Below are 17,836 nucleotides of genomic sequence, written 5' to 3' on the forward strand. Positions count from 1 at the left end.
CGCTAATTGTTGCATGTTTCAGGTCTTTAAGAAAATATACACTGAAGTAAACAAATTATTTTATTAGAGCTGTAATATTCTTCTTGGGGATCTTGCCAGAGATCAGATTTCTGAGAAATACCTACCATGATCCTTTGTCTACATGAAAAAATTTTGTATAAATTTTTGTACATTTAACCTCTGCAATAGCTAGAGGAACTCTGCCAAGATTGTGTACTGATCAAGCAAAGGACAATAATCCTGCTTACAAGGTGAGCATTAAGTGGTCAGACGTTAGCAAATATATATAGTTGGTGTTTTTACTTAGTATCTTTTCTTTGAACAGTATTACAGTCAGTCACAGGTAAAATTCCCTACACTGATCCTCATTAAGTATTCCCATGTCACAGCGTCTAAGAAAGTGTAATGATTTCTCACACTTGAAATAAAAAGTGATATTCTTATGAGCATGATACAATAACTCTGCATGTATTGACATTTTAGTAGTGTTTATGTTAAAATAAACACCATTGAAACTATTGTTTTTTCCCTCACCGTTGTCTATGCTAAGTTGATTCTCTCTTTTCTAGTGATTTTTTCAATAAAAATCCTACTCTCAAGTGCTTTGTAAATTCTACATTTTCTGCCCAGTAACTTATTACAGGAGTCACCCTTACATTACATCATGGTAGTGCTTGAAATGAATGGTAGCGTGAGTGTGCTATTTTTGAGAAAGAAATTCTAGATAATTTGGAAATAATTCAGATTCGCAGTTTTGGAGAGCTGCACTGATGGCAGCAGGACCTTTCTGTGGTGGGATGGCCTCGGCTGGTTACAAGACACCCACCAAGCTGCTCTATCACTCCTCTCCTCAACAGGATGATAGGGTAGACAATAAGATGGAGAAAACAGCCATGGGTTAAGAAGAAGGAAGTTTAATCAAACAAAAGCAACAGTTATGCATGGAAGCAAAGGAAAGCAAAAGATTTATTGTCTACTTCCCATCTGCAAGTGATATCCAGCCACTTCCCAGGAATTAGGGCTTCAGTACACCTACTTGTGAGGGTGAGGGAGGAGGTGGAATGTTGAGAAGAGAGTGCTGATGCTGGGCAAGGGCTGCTCACCCAGAGCATCATCAGCACCTGTCAGCCACCAACACACAGAACAGCAAGGTAAGGGCTGCTGTGGGGAAAAGAACCCGTCCCACACAGACCCAATATACCTCTGTATTTGCAGTTCTGATGTTCAGAGGTACCTGAAGGGTCTCAGCATTGAATTCCCGTTATTAAAAGAGGAAGCAGGAGGTCTGACATGAAAAACCAGGGATTTTAAACACCTTGTTCACTTTTGGGAAAGGAGCTTTCAGCCATGGTGGAACTTTTCACTACTGCTTTTAGACTTTACAGTTAAACTAGTGAAAAAGACTAGTGTTTTAATCATTTTTTTAAAGTGTCGGCCACCCCCTAAGCCCTGAAGACTGCACAAAGTATTTTAAAACAAGAATTTCTCACCAAATACATAGAATATACATAATGCATGGAAATGAAATTGTCTGGAATGAATATTTGCTCATACTGCTGTCACTTCTCAATATTTAATTTGTCAGAAACTGACACTGATGGTATGTTTACCATTTGCCATTTCTGTTCTTTGTATTTCCTGTGAAGCAAGACTGCTAAGCCTTAAGTGTAAGTATTTTTCCTTAGTATATTGTCATTAAATGTTTTACTGATTTTTGATTTTGTCACCCATTGATATGAAGAACTGTAAGAAAAAAATGGGAACAGTCTGGGATATTTCAATTGGTCTGAGTAAAAAGAGCAGGTTTCTGAGCAACCTGGTCTGGTCAAAGATGTCCCTGCTTGTGCCAGGCAGTTGGACTAGCTGACCTTTAAAAACCCTTTCCAAACCAAATTATTCTATGATTCTATGTAAATGATCAAATTTGTGACTGCAAGCAAAGGAACTTGGGATAAATAGCTCAAGGATCAGATGTGTTAATAGTATTTTACTGGGAAATGCTCCCAGAAATATAACTTCATGTCGTGTTTTATGTGCCAAAATACTTAGTGTAATTGTTAACATCATTGAAAGCATTGGTTTTCCTTCAGGCTTTAGATTGCTTATGCTTTGCTAGATGCCATATTCTCTCTGTGTCTGGAAGCATACATTAATATCATAATGTTTTGGATGGCACATGCCACAGTTTTGGTTGACAAACTAATGATTTGGATGATGAAACAGAGTGGAGAGTCCCCCTGATTTCATCCATTAAATTCTATATAATCTTCATTAGAGGCCCCAAAGACTTATACTGATTATTAGTTTTCAGTCCAAAATAGTCTTTGGTGGATTTAAATGATATCCCACAAAAGCTACCTGGAAGCTGACTTATTTTTATGTCAGTTTTTACATATCTTAAAATACAGTCCTGGCTTCTAGCAGAAGCAGCATCAGAGTAGAAACAAAGCAGATGTTTCTCTGATTGTATCTAAGGATATGTCAATGGTATTCTTAGAAATAGAGAAATTTTGGCTTGGCAAACTAGTGGTGGCATTTTTGTTCTCATTAAAACATCAGATTGATAAAGTCCATGTACTGCTTTGTTCCAAAATGTTCAGGCTTCTTTAAACATTAGCATTCTTATGATTTCATTGGCATTGCAGGCTTCTAGGAAACTCACTTTTTACAGATCTCTTCTTTCACATCTTTGCTTCCATCAACCTGACAATCGAGAAAAAAAGTCAACTCTAAGACTTGTAGCTGCTGCTGAAGACAAAGGATTACAATGAATACTTAAAATTCAGTTCCAGGAAAGTTTTTTCCTATCTGGGGCTCTTTCTCTCTCCCCATTGACAGAAAAGCCAGGACTTTTTTAGACTTAGAAATGTTCTGCGTCAAAATTCTCTAACTTCAGACAACATGGTCAGGGAAGTGACAGCTTTATATGTATCTCTTTGTAGAAGAACTCAGTAGTGTTGTAAATCCAGAGTATATTCACAACTGTTGTGCTTATACATTGTTATAAAAGCAGATAGATATATCATGTGACGTGCAAACTACTGTTCTCACACTTAGGACACCAATCTGTAAATTTGAACCAGTAAATCTTCCTGAACATGAAGACAAAGTTGGTACTTGTTTCATAAACACATTGGCTATGTATATTATGGCTAATGCAGCAAATGTTCCCCTAAAGGATAAACAATGTCATCCACAGCTAAAGTGTTGTCTTTTAATGGCATGGTTCATAAATTATAATGTCATTAAAAAATTAAGTTCAAACTATTTACAAAAGCGAAAGAAGTTCACTGCAAAAGTGAGTGAAATCTAAATTAGAACTTGGATTTTTATTCTGCCTCTTTAGCATCAGTATAAACTCAGTTCTAATACAGTGGTGTTTGCCTCTGTCAGAGTAGGATACTCCAGAGCACAGGAACAGTGTGCTGGTGAAGCATTCCAGCAGGAGTGTCCTTGTTGGCTGACCTTCTCTTCTCTCTGTCTTCTGTCTGTGATGCTTCCCCATTAATTGCATTTTCTGTCTGAGTAGGATTTTTACATTTGCTGGTGTAAGATTTATGTATTTGGCAGCCTTTAAGGATCAACTTGGCTAAGGATATTTTTCTAGTGAGACTAAGAGTGTCCACATGTGGTCTTTTCTGCCAGAATATGTGAGTGGTAGAAGAGACATTACACAGCTATGATCAGATTAAATGAAGCTTATCCATAGTTGTGTCAGTCTTACCAGTTCAAAGATAGAGGTGTGATTCATGCTTCTTCCTTCAGACCTAGAATAGGACAGATACCATCACAATTTGTATTTCAGCCATGAACAGAATAAGAAAAATTGTGAGGTGTCCCAGTCCTGATTTCTGGAGGAAAATAAGATGACCATGGCTTTCAGATCAAATAATTAGACAGAATTCCTCTGAAAGTTGGAACAGGGGCAGACCATCTGTGAAGAACAGCTAAGACAAGCACAAGTTCATACTATGTCAAGCTGGGATAAATATGAAGTTAGGACTTTACATTTCCATTCCTTCCCTTCTCTTCTTTTCCCACTGACTTATTCAGAGATTTACAAAAAAAAACTAGCTCATCTGTCTACCTCACTGCTATACACACACATCAGTAGCTCGGTTGCAGATGCCATCTCTATTTTTCAGAAGTTCGGAGAGAATATGGTGAGTCCCCTCTGAAGCAGCTTCCAGCAGTACAATGACAACTGTGCCTCTGTTTTCCAGTGGATCTAATGCCTCCTCTATTAAGACATCAGGATGCTGACAAGAAAGTTTCTGTGCAACTAGCTCATCCTGAATCACAGTAACATCAGAACTGTTCTGTGAGATGATGCTTTGACTACCTGTCTGAGATACTGTTTGCAGTAGTATACAGAGCTCTGTGTCACTCAATGAAACCTTGGCAACCTGTCTGAAATTGGATGACCAGATAGCATCAGTATCTACTACTGCTTTATTTAACATTTATCTTGCCTGGAAACTTTGTCTCTCCCTGCTGGGTAAGGGCCTGATAAAGCAAATAGTGAATTTTGCTGAGGTTCTGAACAATTTCAGCTGCTTCAGTTGAAGCTGACTGGCTGAGGCTTTGAGGAGACCATCAGTCACTGACCTCCTATCCAGTTTTGCATCTACTTTTTAAGCAGAATCATCTTCAAAGTCACAAATTATCTGAGTGAGTGGAATGAGGTAGAAGGTAGCTGTCTTTCCCTAAACTCCTGTATTGCCTGCTAATGTTGCTTTTATGTGTCTACTTAGCAGTAATGTCAGCAAGACAAGTAAATTTAATAGAAAGTACATTTTCAGAGCATCCTCACAGGCATTCAGGGTTTCAGAAGCTGAAGTGATGCTTTGTGAGAGAAAGCAGAGGGAAACAACAAAATAAATCAAGTTTTTGGCATGAGCAATCCTGGCTGCTATGAGTAATATCATTTGCTGCCACTAATATTATCCAGGTAATGGTTATAAGTCTGAGCACATGGTCAGTATTCTGGGCAAATAGTGGAATTCAGTTAAATTACTTGCTTGATTTTAAAATTTTAGTCTACTAACCCATTGCAAATTACCTACGTTTTGCTTTCTCAATAATAGATGTATTTGGAAGACATTGTATTTCAGAATCATGGAATTGGTTGTTAATAGAATTCTGGGTTTCCCAAGGAAGTGTTTTTCAAACCAGGCTTGGTTAAGGAAGATGTCCGTTACAGAATGCAACTACAGGTCCCTTATTAGGAGAAATGATCACAGATAGCTACAGATCATGAACTATTTGCTGTTTTATCAGGAACATTATCTCTACAAACTTTAAAGACCTTAGTTGTTGGCAGCTGCCAGTCCTGGAGTAGCAGAAGTTACAGTAATCCACGTAAGAGGATTCTTAGAATGAGGAGCAGGAAAAAGGTTTTGCAGACTGTCACATCCATCTTTGACCCAGAGACTCAACTTTATAATTTTATAAGACTCAACTTCTTATAAAAGCTCAGAAGTTGCAGTTCCACTTCTCTCACAAAAAATATTGGCAGTTGAAAAATAGTTTGACATTTTGAAGATTTGCCTTTCAAATCAGACTCGGAATTATATCAGCCTAGAACTGTATCAGCCTAGAAAGTGCTGCAAGGAACTCTGAAAGAAATTGTCTAAGAAAACCAGCCAGGAGATACCCGTGGGAGTAGAATGAGTGAGCTAACAGAATTAATGAATGCCTGGCTTGACTTCTGGTGTCATCAAAGCTGCCTTCACACTAAGCTGATTTCAGAAGGCCTTGATTCAGGAATAAAGTCCGGTGTCAAGAGTTGCATGGTGACCTAGTTCAGACCAGTACCATCACAATACTAGTACACATCAAACCTTGGGTGCTTAGACATTTAACATCACTTTAATGCCCATATCATAGTCAGTGTGGTAAATTCAGTAAGGAGGTTGAGAACAGACTTATTCTTGTTTATCCTGGAAATAAGGCATAAATGTGAAGAGAAGACTCAGTGAAAAGTCAAATAGTTCATGTTTATTTTGTGTGCCTTTTTTCCCCTAAGAAATACCAGCAGCTCCAAAAAAAAAAAAAGGACTGACAGAAGGAAGTAGTAAGAACACAGCCAAAGTACACTATTGTGTATATATTACAATACGTATTTTCATCCCTGCATTCTATTTCCATTTTCACCTGAATGCAAAAGAAAATTGTTTTTAAACTTTCCCATTGACAACACATAGCCCTAGTGGCTACTACCATTGACTCTGAAAGAAGTAAGGATCAGAAGTATTGACACAAAACGCAGTTGTTAGTAAAATTCTACTTTATAGAATACATCTGGGGTACTTTGTTTTAGAGAAAATAGGTTCATATAGCTTCACCCATTAATATGCTCAAGAATTGCTGGTATGAATCATGGAGGCATAACCTTTTTGGGGAATGTTGTTACAGATTACTTAATTGCATTATGCTAAGTTTTATTTATCCCATTTTCCTGCCTTGGTTCAACCACATTGGAAAAAGGAGTAGCACAACTGGACTTTGAGGAAAAAATGAAGAAATATAGGGAGATGTCACTTAGATTAGAGTGGGACACTCATTTGATACTAAAGGATATTTTTCTGCAGGAGGACTGAAGTAAGTGTTTCAGAAGTTGCCAGTCAAGAGACACCTAAAACATAATGACAGAGCTATCTTTGTCTTCTTTCAACATGGCACAACAGGAGCCTGAGAGATGAGTATTGTAGATAGATTTCAGCTGCTTTTACTGACCCCCTTTTTTCCTTCCTGAGTGTAATGTCTAGTGGCTAACAACCATGATTATTCAGCAATAGGAGAGTTCCCAAAAGTTTTCATGACTTCGCAGCCCAAAAGGTAACTTTAGCATAGCTGCAAGGCTGCAAGGCTATCATTACAGCGTTATATCCAAGGGTCATCAAAGGAGTGTTTCCTACTGAGTTTCAGAGGAAGGAAAAAGGGCATTGCAAGATCAAGACCTTTTGTGTTTACTCCTAATTACTCAGAACTCTTCAACAAATGACCTCGCCAGTAGTTAGAACTGGAGAGGAAAAGGTGACAAATCTGAGTAACTCACTCATTGACGATAATATTAGCCCCCCATTTTATATTGTGTCTCTGCATGTTGCTGTAGGTTATTGGGGGACAGGCAATTAATAACATTGGTGGGATTATCCTCTTTCTCTGGAACAGCAGCTACACACTGTTTGTTGTTGTTTCATAGTCTACACTCCTTACACTGTTTTTTTTCCAGGGCATTTTCCCCAGTCGTTGAAAAGGGGAACTGATATGTGTGCAAGAAACCAAGGTGATGCAGGAACTAATGCATAGACCGTAACGTGGAACTATCAGTGATAAACCCATCTGGGTGAGGCAGGGTCTGTGATGTGGTGTAAAAAAGCCCAGCTGCTGGGAGTCCTTATGGGTGCAACAGGACAGGCCAGAATCAGAAACCGCATTTATTACACATTTATTTTGAGGATGCCCTTTTTTGTTGTACCTAATCTGACTCAATAATGGGCTATTGCCAAATAGAGGTTATCCCATTCTTCCTTCTCTCTTCCTGTGCTTCACAAGTGACAAACTCTATCTGGTCCTTTATGTCATATGAAATAATATTACCACAGCTATGCAGCAAGTCAAGTACAGCTGCTGCTCTGATAATGTACCTTTCTTCTTTGTAGATCAATTATTTGGTGGATCAGTGAACCAGAACATCTCATTTGGAAGCCTCATATTTAATAGATCCAGTTTTAGACTGATGAAAGAAAGAGAGTAGAAAAGTGGTTCAGTTATGTAAGATTATACAGAACATACAGCTGTACCCTAAAAAATAGCAGGTGACTCTCTAGAACAGACTCGGTTTTAGGATCTCAGTCTTTTGGACCCTTCGGTGCCCATTTTCTTTCCACTCAACAGATACACAAATGCTTTTGTATTTTTTCTTCCAAAGCATTGCAAAAACAACTGACTAATTCAACAACACAGTTCCTCTCAGGATTTGTTGTAGATTCTGATGTTAACTTGCCCACTGCCTGTTGCCATCTTCCTTTAGTCTGCTTATGCACCACTTCTGGTGTCTTGTTAGACCTGCAGAATGTGACTGCAGTGGGCTTTAGTTCCTCTTTCTCACACAAGTGAGCCCTGAGACAAAAATGTTAGGAGTTATATAGGTGGTAAATGATGCTGTTGGGTTTGGTTTGATCAAAACATTCAGGTAGTTGAGCTAAGGCATGCAGCTGTGCTCACAGGTGCACAATTCTCAGTAACAGCTTTCTTGCTGCTCTCACTTTTTTCCTCAGAACTCGTCTCTGTAACATCACTTTAAGTCACATTATCAATTTACATTAATTTAACGTACCGAATCAGGAAAACCAGCTACTATTTGGCATAATTTTGTTTTTAAAACTGATTGGACCCCAGTTCAGGACTCACCAGTAAAAGAGACATGGACGTACTAGAGACAGAGTCCAGCCATGAAGAGATGAAGGGATCGGAGCATCTCTCCTTTGAAGAAGGACTGAAAGACTGTTCATCCTGGAGAAAAGAAAGCTCAGGGGGATCTCACCAATGCATGTACATACATGAAAGGACACGCAAAAAGAGCCAGGGTCTTTTCAGTGGTGCCCAGTGACAGGACCAGAGGAAATGGGCACATGCTGAAACACAGGAGGCTTCCTCTAAACAAACAGAAACACTTTGCTAGTGTGAGGGTGACTGAGCACTGGCATGGGTAGCCCAGGATGGTGGTGGAGTCTCCATTCTTGGAGATACTAAAAACCGGATGAGCCACAATCCTGGGCAACTAGCCGTAGGTGTCCCTGCTTGAGCAGGGGGTTCGACCTGATGACCTGCATCATATCTGTTCTGTGACGCCATATACTCTCCTGCTTTTACTGAGAGTTTGAACTTCTATCACTAACTGCTTATGACCCTTTCTGATAATAAATTACACAGTAATATAATTTCCCAATGTACCTGACCTGTATAATTCATCCACAAGAAGCAATACCAGAATTACTGCCATATGCATTCTATCTTTTATCTTACCAAAATAAACACTGAAGGCATCAAGGGTGAAGCAATTCTCTCCGTTTCCTAAAATAGAACAAACAGCAACATGTTATCCTCTTCTTCATCATGCAGAAATAACTGAAGAATTCTCTGTTAGTAATTAATATGGAAAAAAATGTAAGAGAAACAAGGCAAAACCTATATGAATGTGAAGGCAATTTAGGAAAGATTTTGGACTATATAGTTATACCCAAAATCTTAAATGTCCCGTTCTCAGACTTAGCTCCAAGAACAACATTGTATTCTGTGATCTATCTGCCACTAATAGAACTTTCAGTAGCTTTACCAAAGGCTGTATTCATCAAATTTAAACACAGGCAAAAGAAATATGCTCACTTCTAGACCACTTTCCTGTGAATGTTTAACTGTTCACATGACACTTATTCCATTGGTTTCAAAGAATATATTTTTATGTGCAAAGTCTAAAGCCATACTTAATCCATGCAGGATCAAGACCTATTTTTTTCACTGACTTGGTGTCTTAAATCTGGAAAATAGCCATCTGCTGTTAGTGATACTGAGAGGAGGCTTTGTAGATAAAAATTCTGAAGGAGATGCTCATTGCCACTATTTCTTTTTTACTTATTACTACCATTTATTCTTAAACAAATTAAAAAAGCTACACAAACAAAAAACAACAAAACCCATGTATACTCACACGAGAATAAACAACCCCAAAACACACAACACCCCTGCCCCTTAACCATTTAATGAAATAAAACCTTAGTAAAACTTAAATAAGGTTTGTGATATCTTAGCTTTCTACTAATTTTTAACTGAACATAGTTGCCTGCCAGACCAAGGCAGCTTCCTTTTATACAACTGATTGCTTCAGGATGTTCCAGATTTTCTCTTAATTATATAATAGCTGAACCATCCTCATAATGTCCTAAATGGCATACCACTTCTGTACACTTCTTTTTGGAAGATGCACTCAAAAGTGAATATTCTGGGCTGTAAGTTAAATGCTGTTTGAGGACTTCTTGACTGCGTGTACACTTAGAAGTTTGGACTATATAAATGTGTATAGAGATGTTTTGAAACAAGCCAGATCTGCTTATTATTCCAACTTAATTGCTGAACGGGCAGACTGCCCTACTTTCTTGTAACTTTTTATTGCAGGGAAGCTGACTAATCTGGCTCTTCCTCCATCAACAGAACTTTGTGAACTGTTCACATCCCCACTTTGAGAACAAAATTAAGACCATTGTGAGTTAGTTGCCCTCTAACAAAGCTGCCAACACTAACAATTCTCCAATTTCAAATCTTGAGTCTGTCAAAATTCTCAAGCTACAAATACTTTTGGCATTTTATGCTCCAACACCTCAGGGCACTATTATGTTTTGCCAAATCTTTGGTTTAAACAGTTACAGTTTTTCTTCATTCTCTAATCCCACTGGGTTCTCACATTGTTAATCTTTCTTTGATGGTGGGGAACGTCTTAATAATGACACAAAGTAAAACAATTATCAGTCCAGTTTTAAGAAAAAAAGTCCACTACCAATAGATGACCTAGCATGTTGCCATGTAACATTCTTTTTTTTTTTTTTTTTTTTTTTTTTGTGATTGTAACACACTGTAAATGTGGCAGCATTTTTCAAAGAACGTCTCTTGGCTTCATCTCAGGCTGGACCCTGTCTTCTGCACTGGGAAGCAATATTTTGAAGAGTTAATTTTTGATGTGTGTACCCTGACTAGTGATGAATTTTTGCTGTTGCTGCTTGACCTCTCGATTTCCTTTGACATTATTTTGATCATAATAGAACAGTAGGTCTCTTGGCAACTCAGATTGATTTTGTTCTAGTTTTCATTGAGATCTATCATGCACATAGTCATTCTGCCTTTTTCTTTCTGTCCCTCTCTCTCATGCATGTTTTCACAGGCACACACACTCTGGAGTATTTCACACATACCATAGCACAAAACAGGCAAGAAAAGGTGGTCTGATGGTTAATAACCAGCTGTCCTGGCCAATGTGTGGATTCATTCACTGTCATTCTATTAGTAGATTACATCCCTAGCATGTACACCATTTTTCAATAGAAGACATGAAAGCTTTTACAAATCTGTAAGAATTGGTATTTCCATAGAGACATTGTTGCAGACAGCAAGGTTTTGCCTGTTACAACATTGGGGAAAATAGTTAGCCTGGGTACAGAAACCAAGTTCTCGGCATACAGGATCGTGAAGAAAGGAGGATCATTACAGAACTCTCATGGTTTTTCAGCCATCCTGTCTCAACCTATTTATTTGACACAGTTTTGTGCACACGGTTCAGGATATAAACAGGTTAGGTCCTGGTTTTTTCAGTCTCTATGTCTCAGTGCAAATCTTGTGTGTCATTTTGTTAGTTTCCACAGCATTTTACATGGACAGAACATCCATCTGCCCAGATATAATTTATTTCTATAGAGCCTGGCAGGTCTGCTTAGATCTTCAGGTGTCAGATCCCTTCTTTTTGCAACACAGTGTCTATTAGCATTGGTCTTTTTCTCAGCTTTTTTGGAAAATGAAACAAAGACATGTAAAGTGAAATCAGTCATTGGTTCCAGAAAGTACTTGCTCATAGTTGCTTTGACTGCATTCTTTGCTGATTCTCAAGGTATTCCTGCCTTATAGATCAAATGCCCTATTTTACCAGCTCTTCCCTTATAGGCAGCTAATAAGTATTATTCTGAGCTCTTTTTTTTTTTTAAGTTACACTTGGTATTTCTTGTGTTTCTCAAAAACGCTACCAAAATATAAGTCCATTTCTCTTTAAAAGTTATATTATTTCAAATGTTTTATACAGGCAAGTCCTCTTAAGGTCAGCATGTATTCTCTAGATTGTTTTGAAAGTATCTGAGCTATTTAGTAAGTGATCTGACTTTCTTCAAGTAGAAAAAGAAATCTTCAAAGGTGAGATAAAGGCAAACTTAATTCCATTCTTCTTGGGTCATTGTTTCCATGATTTGTAAGACTATATTAAATATTATGGATGCATTTAATAAAAAATATGTTTTAGATGGGTCCAGTAATAGAACACCCCAGGTTTCCAATATTGGTGATTTTTTATAACAGACTTAATGTGGGAAAATGTTTAAAATATAGATTTTAAGTTATTGTAACTATACAGTACTGAAAGTTATGTTTTTCTTTGTCTCTTATATTTCTACACTGCATTTGTTATTTTGGGAAATTCAAAATTGTTTTCATGCAGCTATTCCTGAAAATCCAAGCTGGGTTCAAAAATCAAAGCTGCTTTTTTTCTGATCACACCTTATCACAGATAACAAAGAATGAAGAGTCAGAGGTTATCTAATAAATCTCTTTATTTTATGTAAATGGAAAATTATCTAGCTCATTGTCCCACTGCTGTGTTGATTCTACACAATTACCAAAAATTGAAAGTAGGGGAAAATATCTTTTAATCACAGAAAAACAGAAGAAAAAGCAGCTATAACTCAATAAATACCAGGAGTAAGGCTTTTGGAAGATGTCACTTTTATATAATCACTTTTCTGATCACAGTCACATTTTGATTTTAAACAGATATAATTGCACCAATCTTAGTGTAAAAGGCTTAGGGACAACTTTCAGCACAGAGCCAAGTTCCCATTAAATAAACTGAAATTAAGTACATTTAACAGTAATAATTTTCTTTGAAATGGCAACTTCCACATGTCTACTCAAGCTAGGGGATCACTATATATAACCAACTAGTCCTCTATATACACTTTACATATTTTTATATACATACGTTTATATATATAGGTATAAGTATGTGCTTTGGTCATTCGGTAAGTTGTCTCGGGGATGTCTTTTTATCCCATCTCAGCTTTAGGGGTTTTTTTCTTTCTTGTTTTGTGTGGGGGTTGGTGACTGCTGGCTCCCCCTCTGCGCCACAGCTCCAGGAACGCCGCGACAGGAGGGAGCCAGCCAGAGCTGTCCTGCCAGCCTGGGACACGGGCAAGGGCAGCTCCTCCCTGTCCAGCCCACGGCAATTCGGCCAGCCAGCAGCACGGTGCCTCTAACAGAGACACTGTCACGCGTGGGTTTCACCTGTTTCTTTCTGTTTTAACTTTGTTCCTTCGGCACTCTGACTGGGCTTACCGGCTTGTTTCCCTGCTGTTTGGCAGCTCAGAGACAGTGCGTGTGGTGTTCAGACCTGGGACTGGGAGTACCCCTGTCCCCGCCATGGGCCTCCTGCCTGCACCCAGCGCCTAGCCGCCGTGGCTGCGGAGTCTCTGCTATCTCTTGCTCGCCACCCGGGTGAGCCAGCCCTGCTGCTCCAGCCTGCTGCTCCCGCTCCCTGTTCAGCCCGTCCCGCCATCCAGCCCGCCCGCCATCGCCCCGTGAGGGAGACGCGGCCGAGCTCGCGGCACAGCGCCCCCTGCCGGCGCGGAGGAATCATCGCACTGCACTGCCCTGCCCGGCCGGAGCCAACAGCGCCCCTGCCGGCTGTGCGCGGAGCTGCAGCAGGGGAAGGTGCTGACCGCCCGGGGCAGGCTGCTGAGGGTTTCTGGTTCTGCTTGCTGCTGCTGCCGGTGCTGCTCCTTGTTTGCCTTGTCATAAATACTAATAAAGAACTGTTATTCCTTTTCCCATATCTTTGCCTCAAAGCACCTTATTTTCAAAGATATCATAATTTGGAGAGAAGGGGATCATGTTCTCCATTCCAAGGGATGTTCCACCTTCCTTGCCACACACCTGTGTTTCAAACCAAAACACAAGTGAAAATATGTTCCAATATTCTATTGAATACTAAACCTGATCTAATAAATCCAGTATCACACTCTGTTTTATGCAGTGTCTATTCCTTCTGACTGAACCCCTATTGATTTGCAATCTGCTTCTTAGGATACAATGCATAGCTGTCAGATTAATTTCCAGAATTCTATATCTGTCTGTATGTGCAGATTTTAACAGAAATGAATGGAGACAAATGTGTTGCGATTCAGGTTGAAATTGTACTCAGGGCATGCTATATTACCTGCACACAATGGCATACCATTCACCATTCTAGAAAACTCTGTTTTATAAAAATAATTGCAGAAAATAGCCATCAAGCACCCTCCATGGGAAATGCACTCTGAAAAATGTGTCTTTGAAAGCTGTCTTGTTCAAAGACTAAACAGACTTCATTGAAAGGCCTAGTTCTCTTGCTGAACCTGAAAGAAGTTCTTACAGAACCAAATTAGTCCATGAATGTTGTCCCCCTTTGTACCAGATTAGGCAAGTTTAAAAAGAAGTAATAATGATTCTGTAATTTTTCAGGTTATGTGATTTTATCTGAGAAATCATTTTTTCTCCAAATGACTACTCAAAAGAATTACTGCAGTCTTCAGCTATGGCATAAATCTGTGTTAAAATGAATCTTGCTTTTTGTGTCTGAAGCATGTGATCAAATTGCAAATCTTCAATCTTTTCTAGGAATCAGATGGGCAATGAGTGCTTGATTTAAAAATGCAAACTTTGTACTCTGGGTGACTGATAGTGTTTATTATAGCACTTGTCCTGCTGAAATCAGTGGGACTTGGGGTGCACTCATGCCATCAAAATTTGCCCGTTCTTATTACTCTTTACTCTTGATTACCAGAACCTTAAATAAAAAGAAGAAATTGTTCAGATTATATAAAGGATCTTCTCAAAATGTGTGCTTTGTCTTTGCTTAATGTACTTCCTCCCTTCTAGCCCTATTATTTTTTGCTTTGGAATTATAAATATAATCATAAAGGGAATATTTTCATATAATATTTTGTTTTGGTCTGTGCTACTTACTTTGCTCTGCATTCACTGAAGGGAATCTAATACTGCAGTTCTATACTAAATGTGTCAAGCCTTTATTTTCAGGCTTTACAGGCTGAAAGAACTAGGAGGCACTGAGAAAAACATAATCTGTATTTTTTTTTCTGATTTTTTTGGGGCACCACTATTGAATCTTTGCATTTCCTGATTCTGATTTATGAAAGGAGTGTATCTGGCTCTCTTGCTAGCTACTCAACTTTTTCACCTCTGCTCTTCTCTCTAATATTTTTGCAAATCTGAAGTACCCTCTGGAAGTTCCATGAAAGGCAAGACTACATGATGGACCACCAAATTAACAGTTAAAATGACAGGAAGAAGACATTTGGAAAGGTACATGCCAGGGTTGCTCAGGGAATGTGAAGTTTAACAGAATAGAAGGGTAAGATGAGGAGTGTACTCACCTCAGCTCCCAGACATGTAACTAGAATCTGCTGTTGAGGAACAGAAAGGAAAGCAATCTGGCAACAGATAATATCAAATTAATTTCTTTCTAGAATCAGCCTGAGCTTTCAAAATACTGCAGGTTTAATTTAGATGTCTAGGACATGTAATGGTTTAGATTAGTTTGGATTTGTATGATGACTGCATTTGTTTCCTCTCTATAATGAAGATCACTTGCATGCTAAGTGATGTAGTATTAGTGTAAATATAGTATAGTACAAATACTATAAACCAAAGCTTAATATTTTTATGTTATCAGTGGTTTTTAGGGCATTTTATCTTAAGTAGTTCCATTGGATTGAATTGTGTGGCATGTTTTAATTATCCATGCAGGTGCAAAATAGACTGGACATTACTCTGAAATATAGAAGTTTTTGAATGTCAGAGGACACTAGGTCAATTAACTTGCCTGGCATGCATTGTAAGTCTGTTCCACCAGAGAAATGCATTGTTTTATATCAAAAGTAGTGATAACATTCCAGGATTCTACAAAGATGTTTCAGATAAATGGCCCAGTGATCCATTCATGTTTAAGAACTGTAATTTGGGTTTGTATGTCTGAAAAGAGCAACACAAGTAATGGCTTGTGTGAGAACTCTGCTGAGCTGCATATGCTGTTTGTCCTGTAAGTTCCTAATCATACATGATACTGATAACGTGACTTTGACTATTTTATATTCCCTGAAAATATAAATGTAATAGGTTGAAATTATTAACTTTTGGAAAATTCAAAATTTATAAAGGCTCTAGTGGAAACAATAGTCCTACTAGGAACTTTGGAGTAAAAACAAAAATTGCATTTATATGACTAATTAGCTTAAAATGTGGTAACAGTTACTAAGTTTTCAAGTTTAGCACTATAGACATTCTCTTTAGTAGACCACTTGATAGACAAGAAAATCTTAAATTTATCCCAAATGCCTTTCTGGATAGCAGTAAAAGTCATTTTGCAAGTTCTCATAGCCTTTACTATCACACAAAGACCTTACACAGAGAACTCTCTTTTCCACATAACTGAGAAGTATTAACCAATTTTCTACAGTTTATTTTTTTCACCTGACAGCTAAAAATTACAACATGTTCAACCAGCAGAACAAATAATGTAGGAGGATCCTTCCACTCAGCTCAAGACTTACATTAACTTGCCACTGAGGATATTTTGCATCAGTCTGGCTGACACGGATGGAATAAGGATTCCTTTTCGTAATGCTGTCTGAAGATTGTAAGCTTCACAAGAAATGTGATGTTATTTCAGGACAATAGCCTCTTATGCTCTAAGAACATATTTCAAAGTGAAAGTATAATGCTTTGGTTAAGTTACCAACATATGGAGCAGCTCTACCTTACTATTCATGTGTCATCCTTTAAATGTCCTGTAATAACTGTTGAAATCTGTCCTAGAGTGCATTTTCTCATGCTTTAAATTAAATAACCAACATAAAAGAACATCATAAATACAAATTTCATAGTTTGCAAAGTCCAAGATTTCCAGTCTCTACTGTTGTGAAGGTCAGGACAATGCATCTGTAGTGGGCTTCTTTCACTGGACCAAAAAAAAGGCAGTGGTGATCCTTTTGAGATTAAGTGGAAGGAGATATCCGTACAAGTTCCTAGAGGAACTGTTTGCATGCCAGAAATGGGAGGAACAGGGTTCCAAGGTTAGCTCTTGGCTTTAGGGTGGAACTGAGGTCTTATGATCACAGCAGTGGCCACAAGGGATGTATCAGGTTCTTGCAAGGGAACGTGGTTTAGCCAGTGGCTCTGGCAAGTGATATTTTCCTACAGTGGTTGTCATACAAAGCTGAAGCTTTTCTCCATGCTGCTTCACTCAGACTCCATGTGGAGCAGCATGCTGTCTGAGTCCTCACATTCTGACCAAGTTCCTCCTGCCCTCCTGGACAGTGGCTGTTCCGTAGACAGAGTCCACAGTAGGGGTGCAAATAACCCCTGCCTGTCTCTGATGCTTTCCTGCATAATTTGTTGTCAAGGAGTTAGAGGAGCTATATAAATTGTTGTTGGATTCTTAGCCCTTCATTTTCTTCAGTGTTTACACTAAAATGCCAGGACACGTGTTGATCACAGCTGCTGTGGGCTGGCTCCCACTCCTCTGTCATTGCATTGGATCTTTATACACCATAATGGGGTGGTTGTTGGGGGGGTGGTTCTATTTATTTCTTTGATGCAAAATAATGTTCTGAAAAATTGTTTGTGTTTGTCTTTGTTTCAAACATCAGGAATTGCTAAAAGCGCGCTGATGTACTTAATGTCTTGGAGAGTTTATAGTTTTAACTGGTCAAGTCTTTTTTATGTATATAAAATAAAACTGAGCATTATGGTTTAACACTTTTATTTCCTCTGTTCTCTGTGGAATATTCACTTTCTAAGGTCCCTTGGGCGTTTTCACTCAACCAACTCTTTTCTCAGGGCAGGGGTCCATATCATCACTTGGCTTTCCATTTCTTTACCTGTGGCACATTGTGTTCTGGAGTTTTATGGATTTTTTCCGCTTTTCCTTTTCTACTGAAAGTTTCAAGATAGTTATTGGGTATTT

General features: G+C 38.5%; 1 long non-coding RNA gene across 1 annotated transcript; it reads right to left on the minus strand.

Moving 5' to 3' along the window:
• Nucleotides 1–6,312: 6,312 nt before the first annotated feature.
• LOC146424489 (uncharacterized) lies at nucleotides 6,313–9,083 on the minus strand. The gene is made up of 3 exons (XR_014846935.1): nucleotides 9,034–9,083; nucleotides 8,419–8,520; nucleotides 6,313–7,741 (listed from the first exon to the last, which is right to left on the minus strand). It is a non-coding gene; the product is annotated as an uncharacterized LOC146424489 (long non-coding RNA).
• Between the last annotated feature and the right edge of the window lie 8,753 nt (nucleotides 9,084–17,836).

Source organism: Lichenostomus cassidix, chromosome Z (assembly GCF_008360975.1).
Source record: "Lichenostomus cassidix isolate B80296 chromosome Z, HeHo_3.0, whole genome shotgun sequence".
In the NCBI taxonomy this organism is placed as follows: domain Eukaryota; kingdom Metazoa; phylum Chordata; class Aves; order Passeriformes; family Meliphagidae; genus Lichenostomus; species Lichenostomus cassidix.